The sequence below is a fragment of the Phyllobates terribilis genome, unplaced genomic scaffold (assembly GCF_046119375.1).
Source record: "Phyllobates terribilis strain yellow unplaced genomic scaffold, ASM4611937v1 Scaffold_8__6_contigs__length_399053987, whole genome shotgun sequence".
Classification (NCBI taxonomy): Eukaryota; Metazoa; Chordata; class Amphibia; order Anura; family Dendrobatidae; genus Phyllobates; species Phyllobates terribilis.
In genome coordinates this window covers 178,584,844-178,606,633 of record NW_027362768.1, presented here as the reverse complement: position 1 = coordinate 178,606,633, position 21,790 = coordinate 178,584,844, and the positions used below count along the sequence as shown (strand labels likewise).

Genomic DNA, 21,790 nt, shown 5'->3' with positions numbered 1-21,790 from the left:
TGCATTATTCTACAGACTCTGCCTATGGGGCACATTATACTACAGACTCTGCCTACGGGGGCACATTATACTACAGACTCTACCTATGGGGTGCATTATACTACAGTTTGTCTATAGGGTGCATTATATTACAGACTCTGCCTATGGGGCGCATTATTCTACAGACTCTGCCTATGGGGCGCATTATTCTACAGACTCTGCCTATGGGGGTGCATTACACTACAAACTCTGCCTATGGGGCGCATTATACTGCAGACTCTGCCTATGGGGGTGCATTATTCTACAGACTCTGGCTATGGGGGCGCATTACACTACAGACTCTGCCTATGGGGGCACATTACACTACAGACTCTGGCAGGGGCGGACACAGACTGTAGTGGGCCCCTGTGCAAGAAATTTTTGGGGCCCCCCCCCTCCCTTCATAAGGCAACAAAGTTATGTAAACATAACCCCCCATGTGCATCTCTCACCCCCCCATGTGCAGCTCTCATCCCCCCCATGTGCAGCTCACCCCCCCGTGCATCTCTAATGCCCCCCCCGTGCATCTCTCATCCCCCCCATGTGCATCTCTCATCCCCCCCATGTGCATCTCTCATCCCCCCCATGTGCATCTCTCATCCCCCCATGTGCATCTCACCCCCCCCGTGCATCTGATTCCCCCCACTCCTAGTTAATTAATTGTATTTAAAAAAAATAAAACTTGTTATACTTACCCCCATGCGATCCCTGCAGAATCCTGGCGCTCGTCCACGTCGCTGCCACCAGGTTCTCCTGACGTTCGGCCATGTGACGGCGCCACATACATAGACAGCAGCTTTTATTTTGGCCAAAAGATTTTTAAAGCCGCCACCACGATAAGGTAGACTCTTCTGGCCGGGCCCTACTCTAACCTATTAAAATTTTCTTAAAATATCCAATACTCTTTTTAGATATATTTTTATTTAGTTTTCTTTAAGGGAATGTGTCATATACATTTTTTTTTAAAATGATCAATAATACCACATACAGGGAATACCGCCACATCATGACCAGACCACATATTACCACAACATAGTGACCGAATAATACCACACAGAAGGGAGAAAAAATGCCACACCATGACCAGACCACATATTACCACCACATTACTAATATTACCACCACATTACTAATATTACCATAAGTGTCATTATACACGGGATCTCTATACATGGTATGTATAATGTAAGTGTCCAGGTAATGTAGTGATCACCAGTGACATTATACACAGGAGCTCTGTATATAGTGTACATGTAATACAGTGATCACCAGTGACATTATACACAGGAGCCCAGTACATAGTATATAGTGTAAGTGTACATGTAATACACTGACTCACTGGTGACGTCTCTAGGTGAAGTCCTTCAGCTACGCTTTTCTCCTTCATCCAGCACAGACCGCCATCACGTCTTCCAGCCAGGACTCGTCTCTGCATAAAATAACACAGTTATCTAGAGCACATTCTCCAACTTCTACATTACGCAGCTGAATACAGACGTGCATCCACCATCAATATATGGTTAGTTATTATGCAACCTACCATTCCAAATATAATTGTAATCCACCACGGTGCCCCCATTAACTGTAAATAGGCACTTAATATATAATTTAATTAGAACCTCTACTCTTTCCGCCAATTTGTTACCAGTTACACTCCTGCATCCGCAACGCCCCCTACTCTATACTTCCTGCTCCCCGCATTCATTATTTACATGCAACCCCCTGCCCCAATTCATTATATCATGTCCGTGCTCTCCCCACCCCATCATCATTTACTCTCCCCCACCCCACATTCACTATGTGCAGCTCATTATCCCCCTACTCCCAATTCCCCCATGTGCAGCTCTTATCCCCCCCATGTGCAGCTCTCACCCCCCCCATGTGCAGCTCTCAAACCCCCCCATGGTGAGCTCTGAAACCCCCCCCATGTGCAGCTCTCAAACCCCCCCCATGTGCAGCTCTCATCCCCCCCCATGTGCACAGCTCTCATCCCCCCCATGTGCACAGCTCTCACCCACCCCCCCATGTGCACATCTCTCATCCCCCCCATGTGCACATCTCTCATCCCCCTCCCCCACATGTGCAGCTCTCACCACCCCCCCATGTGCACATCTCTCATCCCCCTCACCCCCATGTGCACCTCTCATCCCCCTCCCCCACATGTGCACCTCTCTCACCCCCCTCCCCCACATGTGCACCTCTCTCATCCCCCTCCCCCACATGTGCACCTCTCTCATCCCCCTCCACCACATGTGCACCTCTCTCATCCCCCTCCACCACATGTGCATCTCTCATCTCCCCCCCCACATGTGCATCTCTCATCCCCCCCATGTGCATCTCTCATCTCCCCCCCCACATGTGCATCTCTCATCTCCCCCCCCCACATGTGCATCTCTCATCTCCGCCCCCACATGTGCATCTCTCATCCCCCCCCCACGTGAATCTCTCATCCCCCCCCACATGTGCATCTCTCATCTCCCCCCCCCACATGTGCATCTCTCATCTCCCCCACCACATGTGCATCTCTCATCTCCCCCCCCCCACATGTGCATCTCCCATTCCCCCCACTCCTAGTTAATTGTATTTAAAAAAAAATAAAACTTGTTATACTTACCCCCATGCGATCCCTGCAGAATCCTGGCACTCGTCCAAATCGCTGACACCAGGTTCTCCTGACTTCCGGCCATGTGACGGCGCCGTCACATGACCGGAAGTCAGGGGAATCATGAAGGCGCTGCCGCAGCAGCGCAGCGCTGAGATGTCCTGGACCCGGCGCTTAGCATGGGGCCGGGGGCCCCATGAGGAGAGAGATGCACAAGAGGGGGGCCCCCAACGGGGCTCAGAGGGGGCCCCTACCGGCCGGGCCCCATACTGGAGTCAGGACAGTCATGCCCTGATGGCGGCCCTGCTGGAGGCTGGAGGGGCCCCCTCTCCCTCGGGGCCCCCGTTCAATGAACGGGCTGCACGGGCGGTAGTTCCGCCCCTGGACTCTGGCTATGGGGGTGCATTATACTGCAGACTCTGCCTATGGGGGCGCATTATACTACAGACTCTGCCTATGGGGCGCATTATACTAAAGACTCTGCCTATGGGGGCGCATTATACTAGAGACTCTGCCTATGGGGCGCATTATACTAGAGACTCTGCCTATGGGGACACATTAAACTACAGACTCTGCCTATGGGGGGTGAATTATACTATATAGACTCTGCCTATGGGGGGGCATTATACTATATGTAGGCTATTTATACAGTGTGAAGATTACAGTTAGGGTCATACAGTGTGGGAGATAATGTGGGGGCCATCATACAGTGTGGGAGATAATGTGGGGTCTTTGTATAGTGTCGGGGTCATCATACAGTGTAGGAGATAATGTATTGTCTTTGCACAGTGTGGGGGCCATCATACAGTGTGGGAGATAATGTGGAGTCTGATACAAAGAGTGTGCGGGCCATCATACAGTGTGGGAGATAATGTGGGGTCTTTGCACAGTGTGGGGGCCATCATACAGTGTGGGAGATAATGTATTGACTTTGCATAGTGTGGGGCCCATCATACAGTGTGGGAGATAATGTGGCGTCTTTGCACAGTGTGGGGGCCATCATACAGTGTGGGAGATAATGTGGGGTCTTTGCACAGTGTGGGGGCCATCATACAGTGTGGGAGATAATGTATTGTCTTTGCATAGTGTGGGGCCCATCATACAGTGTGGGAGATAATGTGGCGTCTTTGCACAGTGTGGGGGCCATCATACAGTGTGGGAGATAATGTGGGGTCTTTGCACAGTGTAGGGTCCATCACAGTGTTGGACACATCATTTTGGAGGCTACTAAGGGGTCAGTATACTCTATGTCCCTGCACTGCCCGGTGGCCGCTATTACGCCCTTGAGCAGGAGGGCGGGGGCCCCCGCTGCCAGAATCAGGCCCCCCGCCCATCACCACAAGTTCAGTTATGAGAGAGGGAGCACGACGCTCCCTCTCCCGTCAGTCTCCTCTGCGTCATCCCTTGGTGCCCGCTGTCCTGAGATATGCGGGAACTTGGAGCAGCGGGGGAACGAGGAGGAGAGGTGAGTATTGTATTTATTTATTTATTTTCCTATGTGAGTGCATTATACCACAGTCTGCCTATGGAGTGCATTATACTGCAGACTCTGCCTATGGGGGTGCATTATACTGCAGACTCTGCCTATGGGGGTGCATTATACTGCAGACTCTGCCTATGGGGGTGCATTATACTGCAGACTCTGCCTATGGGGGTGCATTATACTGCAGACTCTACCTATGGGGGCGCATTATACTACAGACTCTACCTATGGGGGCGCATTATACTACAGACTCTGCCTATGGGGCGCATTATACTATAGACTCTGCCTATGGGGTGCATTATACTGCAGACTCTGCCTATGGGGGGTGTATTATACTGCAGACTCTGCATATGGGGGCGCATTATACTACAGACTCTGCCTATGGGGTGCATTATTCTACAGACTCTGCCTACGGGGGCACATTATACTACAGACTCTACCTATGGGGCGCATTATACTACAGTTTGTCTATGGGGTGTGTAACATACCTGGCGGCGTCCTTGCATAGTGGTCCATCTCCCACTGTGCAAGAGAGCGCACTTGATTTCCAGTCCAGACTGCCACTTTGGCTTCTTTCCATACTGTCTGCTTTGCTCTGCTCTGGCTGCTTAGGGCGACGCCTGCTGAACTTCCTTTTTCTTGTAGCTGCTGCAGACACACCCCTAATGCGTCCTCAGCCTATTGCTGTCTGTCACCTGGTATTTAAACCAGCTCCTCCTTGGAATACATGCCTGAGCATCTTGTTCTGTCAGTTGGCTTCTGTCACTGATGTGCCAGGTCCTGTCTATGTTTCCTGCCTTGCGATATCAGTTCCCGTGTCTGAACTGTGTCCTGTCTGTGTACTCTAGCCAGCTGTCTTTCTGCCTTTCCTGGAGGCTGTATTTCCAGGCCCATGAGAACATGCTCTTTGCCTGTTCGTCTCGCCCTCTGGGGGTCGCGTACCCAGACTCGCTCCTGTATTTGTTGCAGTACAGTTCCTGTCTGAACTGTCTCCTAGCTTCCTACCTGTTTTGTCCTTATGTCCGTTTGCTCCCTTTTTCTGCAGTGTCTGAACCAGCACTTGACTTTACCTAGGCTCGTTCCTGCATTTTGTTGCAGTAACTGTTCTTGTCTGAACGGTCTCCTAGCTTCTTACCTGTTTAGTCTTTATGTCCGTTTGCTCCCTTTTTCTGTAGAATCTGAACCTGCACCTAACTTCTACTCGTTGTCATTGTACTTCTGTTTGTGAGTTGGAGTCCTTTCGCTACTTCTTTGCAAGTACCTTGTGTGTATCTGGTTCTGCCTTTCTTTTCCAGTCTGTTCTGTGTGAACAGAGCCCTGTCCCCTTTGCTTTGTCTTTATTTATCGCTTCGGCGATTTATCTCTGTCCTGTCTTACTTACCGCTTCAGCGGTTACTGCCCGCTCAGCCTTGTCCACCGCGTCTGCGGTTTTGCTCTGCTCGGCCTTGTCCACCGCGTCTGCGGTTTTGCTCTGCTCAGCCTTGTCCACCGCGTCTGCGGTTTCGCTCTGCTCAGCCTTGTCCACCGCGCCTGCGGTTTCGCTCTGCTCAGCCTTGTCCACCGCGCCTGCGGTTTCGCTCTGCTCAGCCTTGTCTACCGCGTCTGCGGTTTCGTTCTGCTCAGCCTTGTCTACCGCGTCTGCGGTTTCGCTCTGCTCAGCCTTGTCTACCGCGTCTGCGGTTTCGCTCTGCTCAGCCTTGTCTACCGTGTCTGCGGTTTCGCTCTGCTCAGCCTTGTCTACCGCGTCTGCGGTTTCGCTCTGCTCAACCCTGTCCACCGCGTCTGCGGTTTTGCTCTGCTCAGCCTTGTCCACCGCGTCTGCGGTTTTGCTCTGCTCAGCCTTGTCCACCGCGTCTGCGGTTTTGCTCTGCTCAGCCTTGTCCACCGCGTCTGCGGTTTTGCTCTGCTCAGCCTTGTCCACTGCGTCTGCGGTTTCGCTCTGCTCAGCCTTGTCTACCGCGTCTGCGGTTTCGCTCTGCTCAGCCTTGTCTACCGCGTCTGCAGTTTCGTTCTGCTCAGCCTTGTCCACCGCGTCTGCGGTTTCGCTCTGCTCAGCCTTGTCTACCGCGTCTGCGGTTTCGCTCTGCTCAGCCTTGTCTACCGCGTCTGCGGTTTCGCTCTGCTCAGCCTTGTCCACCGCGTCTGCGGTTTTGCTCTGCTCGGCCTTGTCCACCGCGTCTGCGGTTTTGCTCTGCTCGGCCTTGTCTACCGCACCTGCTGTTTCGCTTTGCTCTGCTTGATTACCGCATCTGCGGCTCTGAACCCATCTCCCAGTCTGTACAGGACCTTACCCAGCCTGCACTCTAGCCTGCCTGTTCCTGTATTCCCCGGTGTGGGTCAACAGCCGTGTCCGGGGTCTGACCTGGAGTGGCACCTGGTCCCTCTGCTCGGTTCCTCCCTGGTGCACTGGCGTCGTATGCCTTCGTGCGACCTTGGTCGGATCGGGCAGATACTTAGTTACGCCCCTCCAGGCACTCTCCGGTTCATGGCACAGTGGAATCACTAATCATGCACACGCCAGTCAGTCCGGGTGTGTGCATTACAGCATGCTCAGGCCATGGTTCCCGTTGAGCCCCACGGCCTTCGCTCTCTGAGACGTTTTCCAGCGAATATGTGCATCTGTAAGAAATTTATTTATTTATTTTTTTGCTACTAGCTTAGTTCCAGGCGAATTGCGCACCCGTCCAGATGGAGCTTTTTGCACCCGTTCCTGCGGATCCGCCACGTTACTATGGGGATCCAAGACAGAGTCGTGCATTTGTGGAGCAATGCATGCTACACTTCAAGTTCTACCCTCTTTATTTTCCCACCAATCGGGTTAAGGTGGGATTCATGATGTCTTACCTAGCGGGTTATGCCTTGAAATGGATCACCCCCCTATGGGACGCACAGGATCCTATCGTCCTGGACCTGCAGGCCTTCCTGGTGGCCTTTCTAATGGTCTTTGATGACCCTAACCCGGAAGCCCCTGCTTAAGCTTCACTTCCCAATATCCCGGAGCAGCCCCGATGGGTAATGTGTGTGGGTAGCGCACTAGTCCTCCTGCCCGAAGAGACTACTGCCCACCCAGAATTCACACAGGATGACTACGCTCTCCGGAATACGTCTCCCAACCTCAAGAGGCAGTCCAGACGTGCTAGGCGTAGAGGCAAGCTGTCACGCCACGGTCTGTCCTCCCAAAGACCTCCTGACCCCAACCTTGAAGTCCCTGCTGAAGCTTCACTTCCCAGTATCCGGGAGCAGCCCCGACGGGTAATGTGCGTGGGTAGAGTACCAGTTCTCCTGCCCGAAGAGACTGCTGCCCACCCAAAATCCACACAGGAGGACTTCCTGCACCCGGTATCTGATACTTCACCCACTTTACTCGGTGAGCCTGTCCAAGGGTACTCCGAAGCAGTGATTACCTCCGAGTCCGTGCAACTCTACAACCTGGCGGAGGACCCCCTGTTGCCTCCTGAATCCTCCGGGATACCACTTGATGACAAATGGAGAGAGACTTCCCTACACCCGGTACCTGATACCTCGCCCGCTTCGTCCAGTGAGTCCGACCTAGTGTACTCCGAAGCAGAGGTTACCCCCGAGTCTCTACACCCCTCCAACCAGGCGGAGGACCTCCAGTTGTCTCCTGAACCCTTCAGGGTGCTACCTGGTAGCGAATGGACAGAGACTTTCCTATACTCTGTACCTGATACCTCGCCCGCTTCCTCCACTGAGTCCGACCTAGTGTACTCCGAAGCAGAGGTTACCCCCGAGTCTCTGCACTCTTCCGACCCGGTGGAGGACCTCCAGTTGTTTCCTGAATCCTCCAGGGTACCACCAGATAACAAAGGGACAGTGACTTTTCTACACCTTGTACCTGATACCTCGCCCATTTCATCCTGTCAGCTTGACAAGATGTACCCCGAAGCAGAGGTTACCCCCGAGTCTCTGCACCCCTCTAACCCAGCGGAGGACTTCCAGTTGTCTCCTGAACCCTCTGTGGTGCTACCTGATAATAAGTGGAGAGAGACTTCTTTGTGTGCTGTTCCTGGTACTCCACCCGTTTCGTCTGTTGCTGAGGATGGCTGGATAGGAGGCAGCATCCTAGCTACCCAGATGAGACCAGTTTTGTCTCTTCCTGTGGACAGTAGAAGTAATCTCCTTGAAGAGAAGGATTGGCCCTCAAATTCCCTGTAGAAGATTCTGGCAGGCCTGAAGAAGAGGGGGCGTAAGGGGGGGGGGGTACTGTAACATACCTGGCGGCGTCCTTGCACAGTGGTCCATCTCCCACTGTGCAAGAGCGCGCACTTGATTTCCAGTCCAGACTGCCACTTTGGCTTCTTTCCATACTGTCTGCTTTGCTCTGCTCTGGCTGCTTAGGGCGACGCCCGCTGAACTTCCTGTTTCTTGTAGCTGCTGCAGACACACCCCTAATGCGTCCTCAGCCTATTGCTGTCTGTCACCTGGTTTTTAAACCAGCTCCTCCTCGGAATCCATGCCTGAGCATCTTGTTCTGTCAGTTGGCTTCTGTCACTGATGTGCCAGGTCCTGTATATGTTTCCTGCCTTGCGATATCAGTTCCCGTGTCTGAACTGTGTCCTGTCTGTGTACTCTAGCCAGCTGTCTTTCTGCCTTTCCTGGAGGCTGTATTTCCAGGCCCATGAGAACACGCTCTTTGCCTGTTCGTCTCGCCCTCTGGGGGCCGCGTACCCAGACTCGCTCCTGTATTTGTTGCAGTACAGTTCCTGTCTGAACTGTCTCCTAGCTTCCTACCTGTTTTGTCCTTATGTTCGTTTGCTCCCTTTTTCTGCAGTGTCTGAACCAGCACTTGGCTTTACCTAGGCTCGTTCCTGCATTTTGTTGCAGTAACTGTTCTTGTCTGAACTGTCTCCTAGTTTCTTACCTGTTTTGTCTTTATGTCCATTTGCTCCCTTTTTCTGTAGAATCTGAACCTGCACCTAACTTCTACTCGTTGTCATTGTACTTCCGTTTGTGAGTTGGAGTCCTTTCGCTACTTCTTTGCAAGTACCTTGTGTGTATCTGGTTCTGCCTTTCTTTTCCAGTCTGTTCTGTGTGAACAGAGCCCTGTCCCCTTAGCTTAGTCTTTATTTACCGCTTCGGCAATTTATCTCTGTCCTGTCTTACTTACCGCTTCGGCGGTTCCTGCCCGCTCAGCCTTGTCCACCGCGTCTATGGTTTTGCTCTGCTCAACCTTGTCCACCGCGTCTGCGGTTTTGCTCTGCTTAGCCTTGTCCACCGCGTCTGCGGTTTTGCTCTGCTCAGCCTTGTCCACCGCGTCTGCGGTTTCGCTCTGCTCAGCCTTGTCTACCGCGTCTGCGGTTTCGCTCTGCTCAGCCTTGTCTACCGCGTCTGCGGTTTCGCTCTGCTCAGCCTTGTCTACCGCGTCTCCGGTTTCGCTCTGCTCAGCCTTGTCTACCGCGTCTGCGGTTTCGCTCTGCTCAGCCTTGTCTACCGCGTCTGCGGTTTCGCTCTGCTCAGCTTTGTCTACCGTGTCTGCGGTTTCGCTCTGCTCAGCCTTGTCTACCGCGTCTGCGGTTTCGCTCTGCTCAGCCTTGTCCACTGCGTCTGCGGTTTCGCTCTGCTCGGCCTTGTCCACCGCGTCTGCGGTTTTGCTCTGCTTGGCCTTGTCTACCGCAACTGCTGTTTCGCTTTGCTCTGCTTGATTACCGCACCTGCTGTTTCGCTTTGCTCTGCTTGATTACCGCATTTGCGGCTCTGAACCCATCTCCCAGTCTGTACTGGACCTTACCCAGCCTGCACTCTAGCCTGCCTGTTCCTGTATTCCCCGGTGTGGGTCAACAGCCGTGTCCGGGGTCTGACCTGGAGTGGCACCTGGTCCCTCTGCTCGGTTCCTCCCTGGTGCACTGGCGTCGTATGCCGTCGTGCGACCTTGGTCGGATCGGGCAGATACTTAGTTACGCCCCTCCAGGCACTCTCCGGTTCATGGCACAGTGGAATCACTAATCACGCACCCGCCAGTCAGTCCGGGCGTGTGCATTACAGCGTGCATTATATTACAGACTCTGCCTATGGGGCGCATTATTCTACAGACTCTGCCTATGGGGCGCATTACACTACAGACTCTGCCTATGGGGGCGCATTACACTACAGACTCTGCCTATGGGGGCGCATTACACTACAGACTCTGCCTATGGGGGTGCATTATACTGCAGACTCTGCCTATGGGGGCGCATTATACTACAGACTCTGCCTATGGGGGCGCATTATACTAGAGACTCTGCCTATGGGGCGCATTATACTAGAGACTCTGCCTATGGGGACACATTATACTACAGACTCTGCCTATGGGGGTGAATTATACTATATAGACTCTGCCTATGGGGGGGCATTATACTATATGTAGGCTATTTATACAGTGTGAAGATTACAGTTAGGGTCATACAGTGTGGGAGATAATGTGGGGGCCATCATACAGTGTGGGAGATAATGTGGGGTCTTTGTATAGTGTCGGGGTCATCATACAGTGTAGGAGATAATGTATTGTCTTTGCAGTGTGGGGGCCATCATACAGTGTGGGAGATAATGTGGAGTCTGATACAAAGAGTGTGAGGGCCATCATACAGTGTGGGAGATAATGTGGGGTCTTTGCACAGTGTGGGGGCCATCATACAGTGTGGGAGATAATGTATTGTCTTTGCATAGTGTGGGGCCCAACATACAGTGTGGGAGATAATGTGGAGTCTGATACAAAGAGTGTGAGGGCCATCATACAGTGTGGGAGATAATGTGGGGTCTTTGCACAGTGTGGGGTCCATCACAGTGTTGGACACATCATTTTGGTGGCTACTAAGGGGTCAGTATACTGTGTGTTGGGTACTATACAGTGAGGGGGCATTATACTATGTATAGGAGAGCATCATACTGTGTAGAAGGGAGCTATACATGGGGGGAGAATCAGGACATTATTAAATGTTAAGTGGACACTTATCGTTATAGGGGAACTCATGTTATTGTGACTGTCATCAGAGGGGCACACAGAGGGCACTATTACTTTCTAGGGGGCAAAATGTGGGCACTGTTTTCTAGGACACTTACACACAGCATTACTCTATTCTAGAGGGTTGTTTTACCATCTAGATAGCGCACAGCAGGTGCAGTAATAGGGACACATACGGCAGCAGAGGCTCAGTATTGGGATATCAGCAGGATGAGGGGTTTATGCAGGTTGGGAATATATGGGGACGGTGCCTGAAATGTAAGGAGTCAAATGTGTTTTTGTTATGATCTCTGCAGACCTGAGTCCTTGCTGGAGAAGTCGTCGTGTCGGTCTGGGCCAGATAGAAAAGACGGGAAAAGTGAACAATTTAATCAAAGAACGTCAGCTGTAAGTTACTATATACTGTATAACTGTGCTGTGATCTCTTATATTTTCTGCAGGACTGGCATCTATCAATATATGGTCACCATATGGCGATAATATCAGTGCTGGTCTTTGTATAGAGATTATTTTCAGTAACAGCCCGGTCATCTGCTGAGGTTCTCCTACATCCACTATTAGGGTGCGCCACCATAGTTGTAATCAGGGTTACCTGGCTAGGGGCCCACTCAGAAGTATGCACCCCCCTGAACCAAAACACTAGCTACGCCTCTGCTATCCGATGTTTTATCGCATAGCACTTGGCCCAGTGTTATACTATGGGGCAGCACAGATCTGCGATTATTTTCTCATGACAATTTGACATGAGAAAAAAATTGCAGCATGCTGCGAAAATCGGATCACGCGCACCCATACAAGTCTACGGTGCGTGTGAAACATTGGACTGTGCTGGGATGTCATCCGAGTGCAGTCCGATGTATTCGGACACAGACAATGGAGAAGATAAAGAAATTAAGTACTCCGTCTTACTCGCACCTGTGATCCGATTTTCGCATGCGAGAGAATCAGATCACAGTAAAATGAGACTAGGCTCAAACTCTGATCAGATCACAGTATTAATTGCTGTAACAGAGCTGTACTATTTCATATCTGACATATATGACTACTATGTATCGGATTCTTGTATGTGTATGAATAGACGCTGGGGGTAGTTGTACCATTTCTAATGCAGTCAAAATGATATGTTTCTGGTGTCTGATCATTTATGCCATCTCCCACTCATAAATCAGAGAAGGGAAATCATATTCCTGCTGTATTTCTCTGCATTGTTTCACCAAACATGGTGATACAAAGTGTTTCTTGGTTTGTGTTTTGTGAACTGAGACAGTGGGATAAAATGTTCTCTGCAGCAGCAACCAAAATATACAGCAATATGGGTACGTGCACACGATCCTTCTCGCCAGCTCCTTGAATGCAGCATACTTGTGCTCCGTCCAAAGAGCTGCACGCAGGTGAATCCCCATGTGTTCATTGAGCCATGCGGATTCACCACATCCTATACATTGCACTGATAGAATTTCTCTTGCGGACACTAGGATATCTAAAAAAATATATATATAGCAGCAGAAAAATGACTAGTCAAAAATTAGTAAATCTTTATTACATAGACTCACTAAAATCACCCAAACAGCTCTACATATTAATAGGGGGAACAAGAAGAATCCCTCAAAAAACAATAGTGTAGGAACAGGAGACGGCACGTGTGAATGAGTGAAGATGCAGAGAACATACACCCTTGTCGTCACTATGTGGCAGCGCCCGGGATTTACTGCTCTTTATCCTGTTTGGTTTGAATTTAATAAGTCTACGTAATAAAAATGTACTAATTTTTAAAGGAGTCATTTTTCTATTGCTAATCATCCGGATGTGTAAGAGGAAACTATTCATTTATGCAAGTTTCAACATGATCGGATGTAGATTGTGCAAATGATCAGTGTTATGATGTGGGGTTTGTCATTTCTCTTTGCCCATACAAGAGTAAAATGGGAAGGGAGGACTTTAAATAAGTGTACACACACCATTTCCTCCTGAGAGATAAGTGGCACAATATATGTGCTTATCTATTCCTATGCAAATGTAGGCAAGGCTGACAGAGATCTTAGATGTATGGTCTATGTATTAAAAGTGACATTCCCACCTTAGACAATTATTATAGATCCATAAGACCTCTGGGACCAGCACCTATCTGCAGAAAAGGGGTCCCTTGATCTCGTCACGCTCAGTGAGGTGGGCAAAGGTTGCAACATCCAGGTGGAGAATGAATTGGGAGGTGGCTGCGCTCTCACCATTCACTTCTTTGGGAATTTCTGCTAATTTTTAAAAGTTTGCCAAGCATAAAGAAAAGGCAAAAAAATGAACACCTATCGCTCTAATTCCCAGCCGTGTATATGGTCTGCGCTGGAATTGGATGATGATGCTGTCCCACCGATAACATGACTGCTGAGGCCACCGATTGGCTGCAGGATCAGGTGGTGGTTGGCAGTAGCGTAACTAGAGTCCATTGGGCCCCGATGCAAAATTTGGACCTGGTCCTCTCTCCCCCCCCCTCCCCCGCATGTCAGTCGGATGCATGGGCCCTTGTAGTGTTCTAAATCCTATAAGGACATGTGTTTGCCCCCTCCCATTATGTAGTAATGTCCCCCATCCTGGGCCCCTTCCTAGTATTTATGTTGCCCATCCTGGGCACCTTCCATGTATATATTCCCCCCATCCTGGGTTCCTTGCTTTTATATATGTCCCCCATCCTGGGCCTCTTCCTGGTATATATATACCCCATCCTGGTATACATGCTCTCCATCCTGGGTTCCTTTCTGGTATATATGCCCCTTATTCTGGGTAATTTCCTGGTATATATGTCCCCCAACCTGGTATATACAGTATGTACCCCATTCTGCTGCTGTTTTCTAATGCACAAAAACCCAATTCTTCTTACCTTCCCCCACTCCCACAACACACAGCGTCCTCTTCTATAGCCGGCGCAGAGGCCGTCAGCTGAGATTGACGTGCCTGCGATGGGCGATGTATGACGTCACTGCCATGCTCCTCTTGCCGACGTCAGCTGCCGGCCTCTGATTGACTGGCGGCATGTATTGCATGCAGCCCGTAGGTCTCTGCGCCACAATACATTTCAGATCAATGTGCGTCCTCGTATGTGCATCCCGCTGAAATAGGCGCTGGTGTCGGCGGGCCCCCCTCCACCATGGGCCTGATTGCACCTTGTGCGACCACGTTACGCCCCTGGTGGTCGGGACTATTAAAGAATCAGCGCTGGCAGTGGTAAATATTGCTTGTTTTATAAGGATCTCTACCCTCTGCAAACTGTTCAAAGGCAGCAAAAAACTCCTTTAAGGAAACAGACGAAGCATGAAACCAGACAGCAGGGCAATGCCAGAGCGGATAACTTACTCTACAACGTATGGAAATGTCAAGTGAGAATTGTTGTTAAAAGGAGAATTACACTTTAAGATCTTCCTGGAGATCAAAATATTTGTCTTTAGGGAAGATTTCCTATCTACTTCACCTTATGTTCCACGGAAAATACTAGTTAGTGAAACCTGTTTTGACCTATAAACATTTCTGACAACACAGTAAGGTTTTGGCTGCCGATCACATAAGTCAGGTTTTGCCTGTCTGGAGGAGGGCAGGTCTGTTCTGATAATTTCTCAAGATAATAACCTGTTGTGTTGGGATCACATTTACAGAATATTGAGAAAAGTGAAAGTTAAAGGATTTGTCTAGGAAAAGAAAAAAAATTATATTTACACACACACACACATATATATATATATATATACACTGCTCAAAAAAATAAAAGGAACACTTAAACAACACAATGTAACTCCAAGTCAATAACACTTCTGTGAGATCTACCTGTCCAGTTATGAAGCAACACTGATTGTGAATCAATTTCTCCTGCTGTTGTGCAAATGGAACAGACAACCGGTAGAAATGATCGGCAATTAGCACAATACTCCCTATAAAGGAGCGGTTCCGCAGGTGGTGACCACAGACCATTTCTCTGTTCTCATCCTTTTGGCTGTTGTTTTGGTCACTTTTTCATTTTGCCATTGCTCTCACCCTTAGAGGTACAGTAGCATGAGGCGGTGTCTACAGTACAACCCACAGAAGTTGCTCAGGTAGTGCAGCTCATCCAGGATGGCACATCAGTGCGAGCAGTGGCAAGAAGGGTAGCTGTGTCTGTCAGCGTAGTGTCCAGAGCATGGAGCAGATACCAGGAGATATGGAGGGAGCCATAGGAGGGCAACAACGCAGAAGCAGGACCGTTACCTCCTCCTTTGTGCAAGGAGGAACAGGAGGAGCACTGCCAGAGTCCTGCAAAATGACCTCCAGCAGGCCACAAATGTGTATGTGTCTGCACAAACGGTTAGAAACCGACTCAATGAGGGTGGTGAGAGCCCGACGTCCACAGATGGGGGTTGTGCTCACAGCCCAACACCGTGCAGGACGCTTGGCATTTGCCACAGAACACCAGGATTGGCAAAGCCGCCACTGGCGCCCGGTGCTCTTCACAGATGAAAGCAGGTTCACACTAAGCACATGTGACAGACGTGACAGAGTCTGGAGATGCCGTGGAGAGCTATCTGCTGCCTGCAACATCCTTCAGCATGACCGGTTTGGCAGTGGGTCAGTAATGGTGTGGGGTGGCATTTCTTTGGAGGGAAGCACAGCCCTCCATGTGCTCGCCAGAGGTAGCCTGACTGCCATTAGGTACCGAGATGAGATCCTCAGACCCCTTGTGAGACCATATGCTGGTGCGGTTGGCCCTGGGTTCCTCCTAATTCAGGACAATGCCAGACCTCATGTGGCTGGAGTGTGTCAGCAGTTCCTGCAAGATGAAGGCATTGAAGCTATGAACTGGCCCGCTCGTTCCCCAGACCTGAATCCGATTGAGCACATCTGGGACATCATGTCTCGCTCCATCCACCAACGTCACGTTGCACCACAGACTGTCCAGGAGTTGGCGGATGCTTTAGTCCAGGTCTGGGAGGAGATCCCACAGGAGACCATCCGCAACCTCATCAGGAGCATGCCCAGGCGTTGTAGGGAGGTCATACAGGCACGTGGAGGCCACACACAATACTCAGCCTCATCAGGAGCATGCCCAGGCGTTTAAGGAGGTCAAACAGGCACGTGGAGGCCACACACAATACTCAGCCTCATCAGGAGCATGCCCAGGCGTTGTAGGGAGGTCATACAGGCACGTGGAGGCCACACACAATACTGAGCCTCATTTTGACTTGTTTTAAGGACATTACATCAAAGTTGGATCAGCCTGTAGTGTGTTTTTCCACTTTAATTTTGGGGGTGACTCCAAATACAGGCCTCCATTGGTTAATAAATGTGATTTCCATTGATGATTTTTGTGTGATTTTGTTGTCAGCACATTCAACTTTGTACAGAACAAAGTATTCAATGAGAATATTTCATTCATTCAGATCTGGGATGTGTTATTTGAGTGTTCCCTTTATTTTTTTGAGCAGTGTATATATATATATATGAACTAGATAAATAATTAACGATAATTCTCTCTGTCGCTGCCAATGTATAGATAGCTGCTGGCCAATTGATCGCTTAGTTATCTAATGTGTAGGGGGAGGAGGGCTTCATTCTGTAAAACTCATTTATGTGTATTTTCTGTCTGGACAAACGTTTGTGAATACAGAATGCAATGAAATGTAGAAGGAGCAGTCGTCACACCTGAGCCCGGCTGCCTGCAAAGGCCCCATAGTCCCTATTCCAAAATGACACCTGGATACTAAATGTCACATGGAAGATGCAATGCAATTATTTTTTTGTTTTGGTACGTTCTGTAACAGAAATAAATGATGGATTACTTTCTGTCACATATCTGGTACCTGATTAAAGAAATTTTGATAGATAGATAGATAGATAGATAGATAGATAGATAGATAGATAGATAGATAGATATGAAGTACAGAGAGAAAGTGAGAAAGAGGAGAGAGAGAAAGAGGAGGAAATGGAAAGAGAAAAAGAGGAGGCGAGAGAAACAGAGAGAGAGAAAAACAGAGAGACAGAGTGAGAAAAGGGGAGAGAGGGAAAGAAAAGGGGAGAAAGAGGAGGCGAGAGAAAAAGGAGGAGAAAGAAAAAGGAAGAGAGAAAAAGAGAAAAAGAAGAGAGAGAAAAGGGGAGAGAGAAAGAACAGGAGAGAGAGAGAAAAAAGAGAAGATAGAAAACAAGAGAGAGAAAAGAGGAGAAAGAAAAAGAGAAGAGGAGGAGAGAGAGAGAGAAAGAGGAGAGAGAAAGAAGGGGAGAGCAAAAGAAGGGGAGAGCGAAAGAAGAGGAGACAGAAAGAAGAGGAGAGAAAGAAAAGGAGAGACAGAAAGCGAGAAAAATGAGACAGAGAGCAAGAAAAGGGAAGAAAAATAGAAAGAAAAAGGGAGAGAGAAAGAGAAAGAAAAGGGGACAGAGAGAGATAAGGAAAGGGAGAAAGAAAATAGGAGAAGAAGAAAGAATGGAGGAGGGAGAAAGAAGAGAAGAAAGAGTCAAAAAGAGTAGAAAGAAAAAACAAAGGGGAGAGAGAAGGAAAAGGGGAGCGATAAAGAGAAAGAAAAGGGGAGCGATAAAGAGGAAGAAAAGGGGAGCGATAAAGTGAAAGAAAAGGGGAGCGATAAAGAGAAAGAAAAGGGGAAAGAGAGAAAAAGAAAGAAAAGGGGACAGAGAGAGAAAAGGAAAGAGAAAGAAATGGAGAGAGAAAGGAGAAAGAGAGAAAAGGGTAGAGAGAGAGAGAAAATGGAGAAAGAAAGAAAAAAAAAGAGAGAAAAAGAGTGCGAGATTATGATGTATTGAGAGTTCTCATGAATGCTGTGTATCCCATGTAAATGACGGCATAGAGATTGAGATTCGGCATTTTGCTTTAGACAATTTAAATTTTTCCTGGAGTAATTTTGTCCTTTCTTTGCTGGCGCTGCCCCAGACAATTAGGAATAATGGAGGCTATAACAACCTCCTGCTGTAGAGCATCTTATGGCGGTGCAGCGGTTACACTACCTATTGATTGGCGCTGCTGTATATCCTCTACTAGATCTGAGGACTTTATTTATAGCATCAAAGAACTTCCACTTCAATAGGACTGACTGATTGGAGTAAATTCTCTGCTACTAATGTCAGTCTGCTGAAATGAAAAGCCGGTTAGTAAGATGTGTGACTCCTCTCTGGGACACTGCGGGGACTGATGAAGGGGCATGTCTGAGTTATTGTGTAGTGGTGTGTAAGCGGTAATGTGAATGAGGCTGTGGCTGCGCACGACCTTGGACGGGACGTACGGCCAGACATTATTCTACATGACTGCTATATCGAAACACAATGCAGGGGAATGGGGTCACATAGCGACCCACAAGGTACCGTGAACATTTGGACCGAGCTGGACATTTTGTGACATGTCTGAAGCGGTTGCAGAACCTTGCAGGTCACAGTGCGACTCAATGACGTGCGATGTAGCAGTGGTATAGGGCAATCTTTTGCCATGTCCAAAGTCGTCATGGATACGTTTCTACCTGTATTTCTCGGTATTGAGGACGGTAACAAATGGGCAACGTTGAGGAACGAAGATGTAGTGATCGGCCTAGGAAACTTAGTGCAGCAGATGAAAGACACATCATGTTACTTCCCTTCGAAACTGGAAGATGTCCAGCAGTGCCATCAACTTAGAGGGGATACACTTAGCTTGAGAAGACACCAGAGAAAAGATGACAAAGATCCACCAAGAAGAAACTAGCCGTACTGCTAGTACTCCAGGCTTGAGCAGGGGAGGATAGTTCTATCACCGGCGACTCTCTGGAGACCCTGAGGGTTTTTATATATCAAGCAATGGTGTGTCAATTAGCAGCAGAAGGTGGAGATCACTGCTGGGTGCTAGCGACAGAAGGATACCACTACACTAAAGAGATGAAAGAATCAAGAGGGTGTCTGTAATGCCAAGAGCAGTGACCTTCTACAGCCGGATCCAGAACGACTGTCTGTCACACCTGATGCACCCGTGATAGATCCTTCATATCCGGTGTACAAGTATCTAGAAGAACTGATGCTTTTTTGAAGGCAGAGATCAGTCATCAAAAATTGATTTCTCTTTTGTTCATTCACTTTGCAGTTTATTAGTTGATACGAAATAAGCTATGACCGCTTCTAGGTTTTATAGATTCTTACTTTGCAGCATTTTTTTCTCCAGCCACTTTCTATAGGAGTGTGGGGGGGGGTCACACAGATTCGTTACCTGCTCCATTCACGCAGGGGATGTCGGCCTTCTCGCTTCTAAGCATTGAAACCAGAACTTAAAGGGGTGGCCCAATTTAGAAATAAAAACCCTTTTAGGGTATAATTGGAGAGGGTCTGTGCTCAGGGTCTTCATCCTCACTAGTCCCTAGGGCCAAGCCAAAGGAGCCTCATCAATATATCCTCTCCCTTTACCTGCAAGTGGTGAGCGGCCGGCGAGAATCGGTGGAGACCACCAGGATCCTGTGATCTTATAGGTGCGGGATCTCGTGCGCCATCTGTGTACTGCCCGATTACCGTTATGGGAAACGCGTTATGACGATGGAGAATAATTTTGGAACACAAAAGGCCTGTGATTTACCGCAGAGCGGCCCGTTCTGCGCGACAGCGCCCTCCTCTGCTAATCAAAGGGGTTGTCGCAAGATCGTAAATGGGAAAAATTCCAAAATCCAGATAAAAAGGAGCAACTCCGCCATTTATTTCTTAATAAAAGTCCTCTCTGCTCTCAAGAACAGAAGGATTTATAATCCTGGCGTGTGCGGCTCATTGCCATGGTTACCGACCACCGCTGCAGTCTCACAGTGGGCGATTTTTAATCCTATAGTCTACTGCTCGTTGCCAAGGTTACCGGCCACCTCTGCAGTCTCACAGTGACTGGATTTGTAACCCTACACAAGTTTGGGAAAAGCTGTAATCGCACTGATCTGGAGAAGAAATAAAAAAGTTATGTCTCCTGGAAGAAGAAGAGGAAAAAAAAGTGTGTGTGTGTTTATGTATGGTGCAGAGCTTCACATGGTGGATTAGTTCCGTATACCTTTACCTCACGCCCCTCACACGTCCGTCTCCATCTTCCCGCCTTTTTCCTCCCTCTTCTCTTCACTTGGTGGCCACGCCCACACAGAAGGGGGTGGGGCTAACTATAAGGTGGGCGTGCTCTGTCAGGAGGCTCCTTCTGACGTCACGATCCTTCCCAGCATTCCCGAGCATTCACTGCCTTAGCAACCGAGGAGTGAGACCGAGGCGCGGCCGGGTGAGAGGTCAGCGGCGAGACACCGAGCCAGGCAGCGGACGGCGGCTCGGAGTCACCGGGAGGAGCTCAGGCGGAGGTGAGAGCAGCGGAGCGCGGAGTTGGTGACACTTGTGCGGCTCGGGGCTGTCAGGTAGGAGTTGTGAGCGGCTCGTCCCGGGAGTCGTGTGTCCGTGTCTCCCTCCTGTCAGTGCTCTTTACCTCTCCGTCTCGGCTCCGGTTGGATGTCACCTGGTGGAACCTCACGAGCTGTCACCGGATCACCTGTAGATCTCCAGGTTGTCGCTGGATCCCATAGATCGCAGTCCGTCCACTCTGGATTACCGCTTTTCCTCTTGATCCCTCGGATCCACTGCATTGTATGTCTGCCATTTACTGGATCCCAGTAGACAGTAGATCACCTGTGATTACTATGCCGTCTGTCCACCCCCTCCTTACACCTGCCCCTACTAGATCACTAAATCTCACCTGCCTGTCACTGGATTCTTCAGAGCTTTACGAATCTTGTAGGTCTCTGTCAATGGATCCTGTGTCATTCTCCCCCTTGTATGACAGTGGATCCCATAGATTCCTTTGCATTTCATTTAGTGGATCCCAGTATACAGTAAACACCCTTGAATGCCCGGCCGTGGATCCCGATATGTTGTTTAGAGGATTCTGTGAACCTGTAGATCTGCGTGTCATTCACTGGATTACATGAATGTGTAGATCACCTTGTATGTTATTTAGTTACTCCATAGATTTTTGCATTTCTTTGTAGGTATCTCAGTGGATCCCAAATGTCTGTAGATTCCTCTTTGTGTTTACAGGACCCAGTATAACAGTTGATCCCATTGTATATCAGCAGATCTCATTGAACTGCAGATATCCTTCGGTTTTTCAATGAATCTCTGTAGATCTCTCGGATATTTAATTTAGTTATTTTATAAAAATGTAGATCTTGTAAGTCTTTCTGTAGATCTCCCGTGTGCTGTTTAGTGGAGCCAACACAACAGTAGATCCCCTTGTATGCCTCTCAGTGGATCCCCTTGTATGTGTCTTATTCTGTGGGTCTCCGGAAGCAAGATTCCCCCATGAATGTCGCTGCTAGTGGATTCTCTGTGTACTAATCTTGTAATGCCCACTAGATCACATTTTATGTCACCAGATCCTTCCTCTTTGTGACCTGTGGATCGGTTACAGATTACTTTGTCCCTGTATATTTGTACCTGTTATTTCCTATCGGCAGTCACTCCTCGGTCGGTGCAGACGTTCGGGCCACAGATGAATATTTGGCTTCATTGGTAAATCTGTGTGATGTCTGGTGATGGCAGAACCTACAGGAGTCGTGTTTTGATGCAGGAGATGCTTCAGTAAAACGGCAGTGTTTTTAGTTTTTGCTGCATCTTTGCCGCTGGCTGATATTTTTTTTTACTGTGTATATGATCTAATTTGGGCTGTGAAGCGGACGGCGCCTGCAGAGCGGACAGGTCACTTCTTTTAGTCCCTTCACAGCTTTTGAATCGGTGAAAA

At 49.1% G+C, this 21,790-nt stretch overlaps 1 protein-coding gene across 2 annotated transcripts in view; it reads left to right on the top strand.

The window, feature by feature from the left end:
- Positions 1-20,185: 20,185 nt before the first annotated feature.
- The window catches only part of GNG12 (G protein subunit gamma 12), a 63,690-nt gene continuing 62,085 nt past the window's right edge, over positions 20,186-21,790 (top strand). The window contains exon 1 of one of the 2 annotated variants that reach the window (XM_073643865.1): positions 20,186-20,411. The gene's annotated coding sequence lies outside the window, so the exon portion shown is untranslated. The remainder of the gene's footprint in view (positions 20,412-21,790) is intronic. The other variant, XM_073643864.1, reaches the window with a different exon arrangement.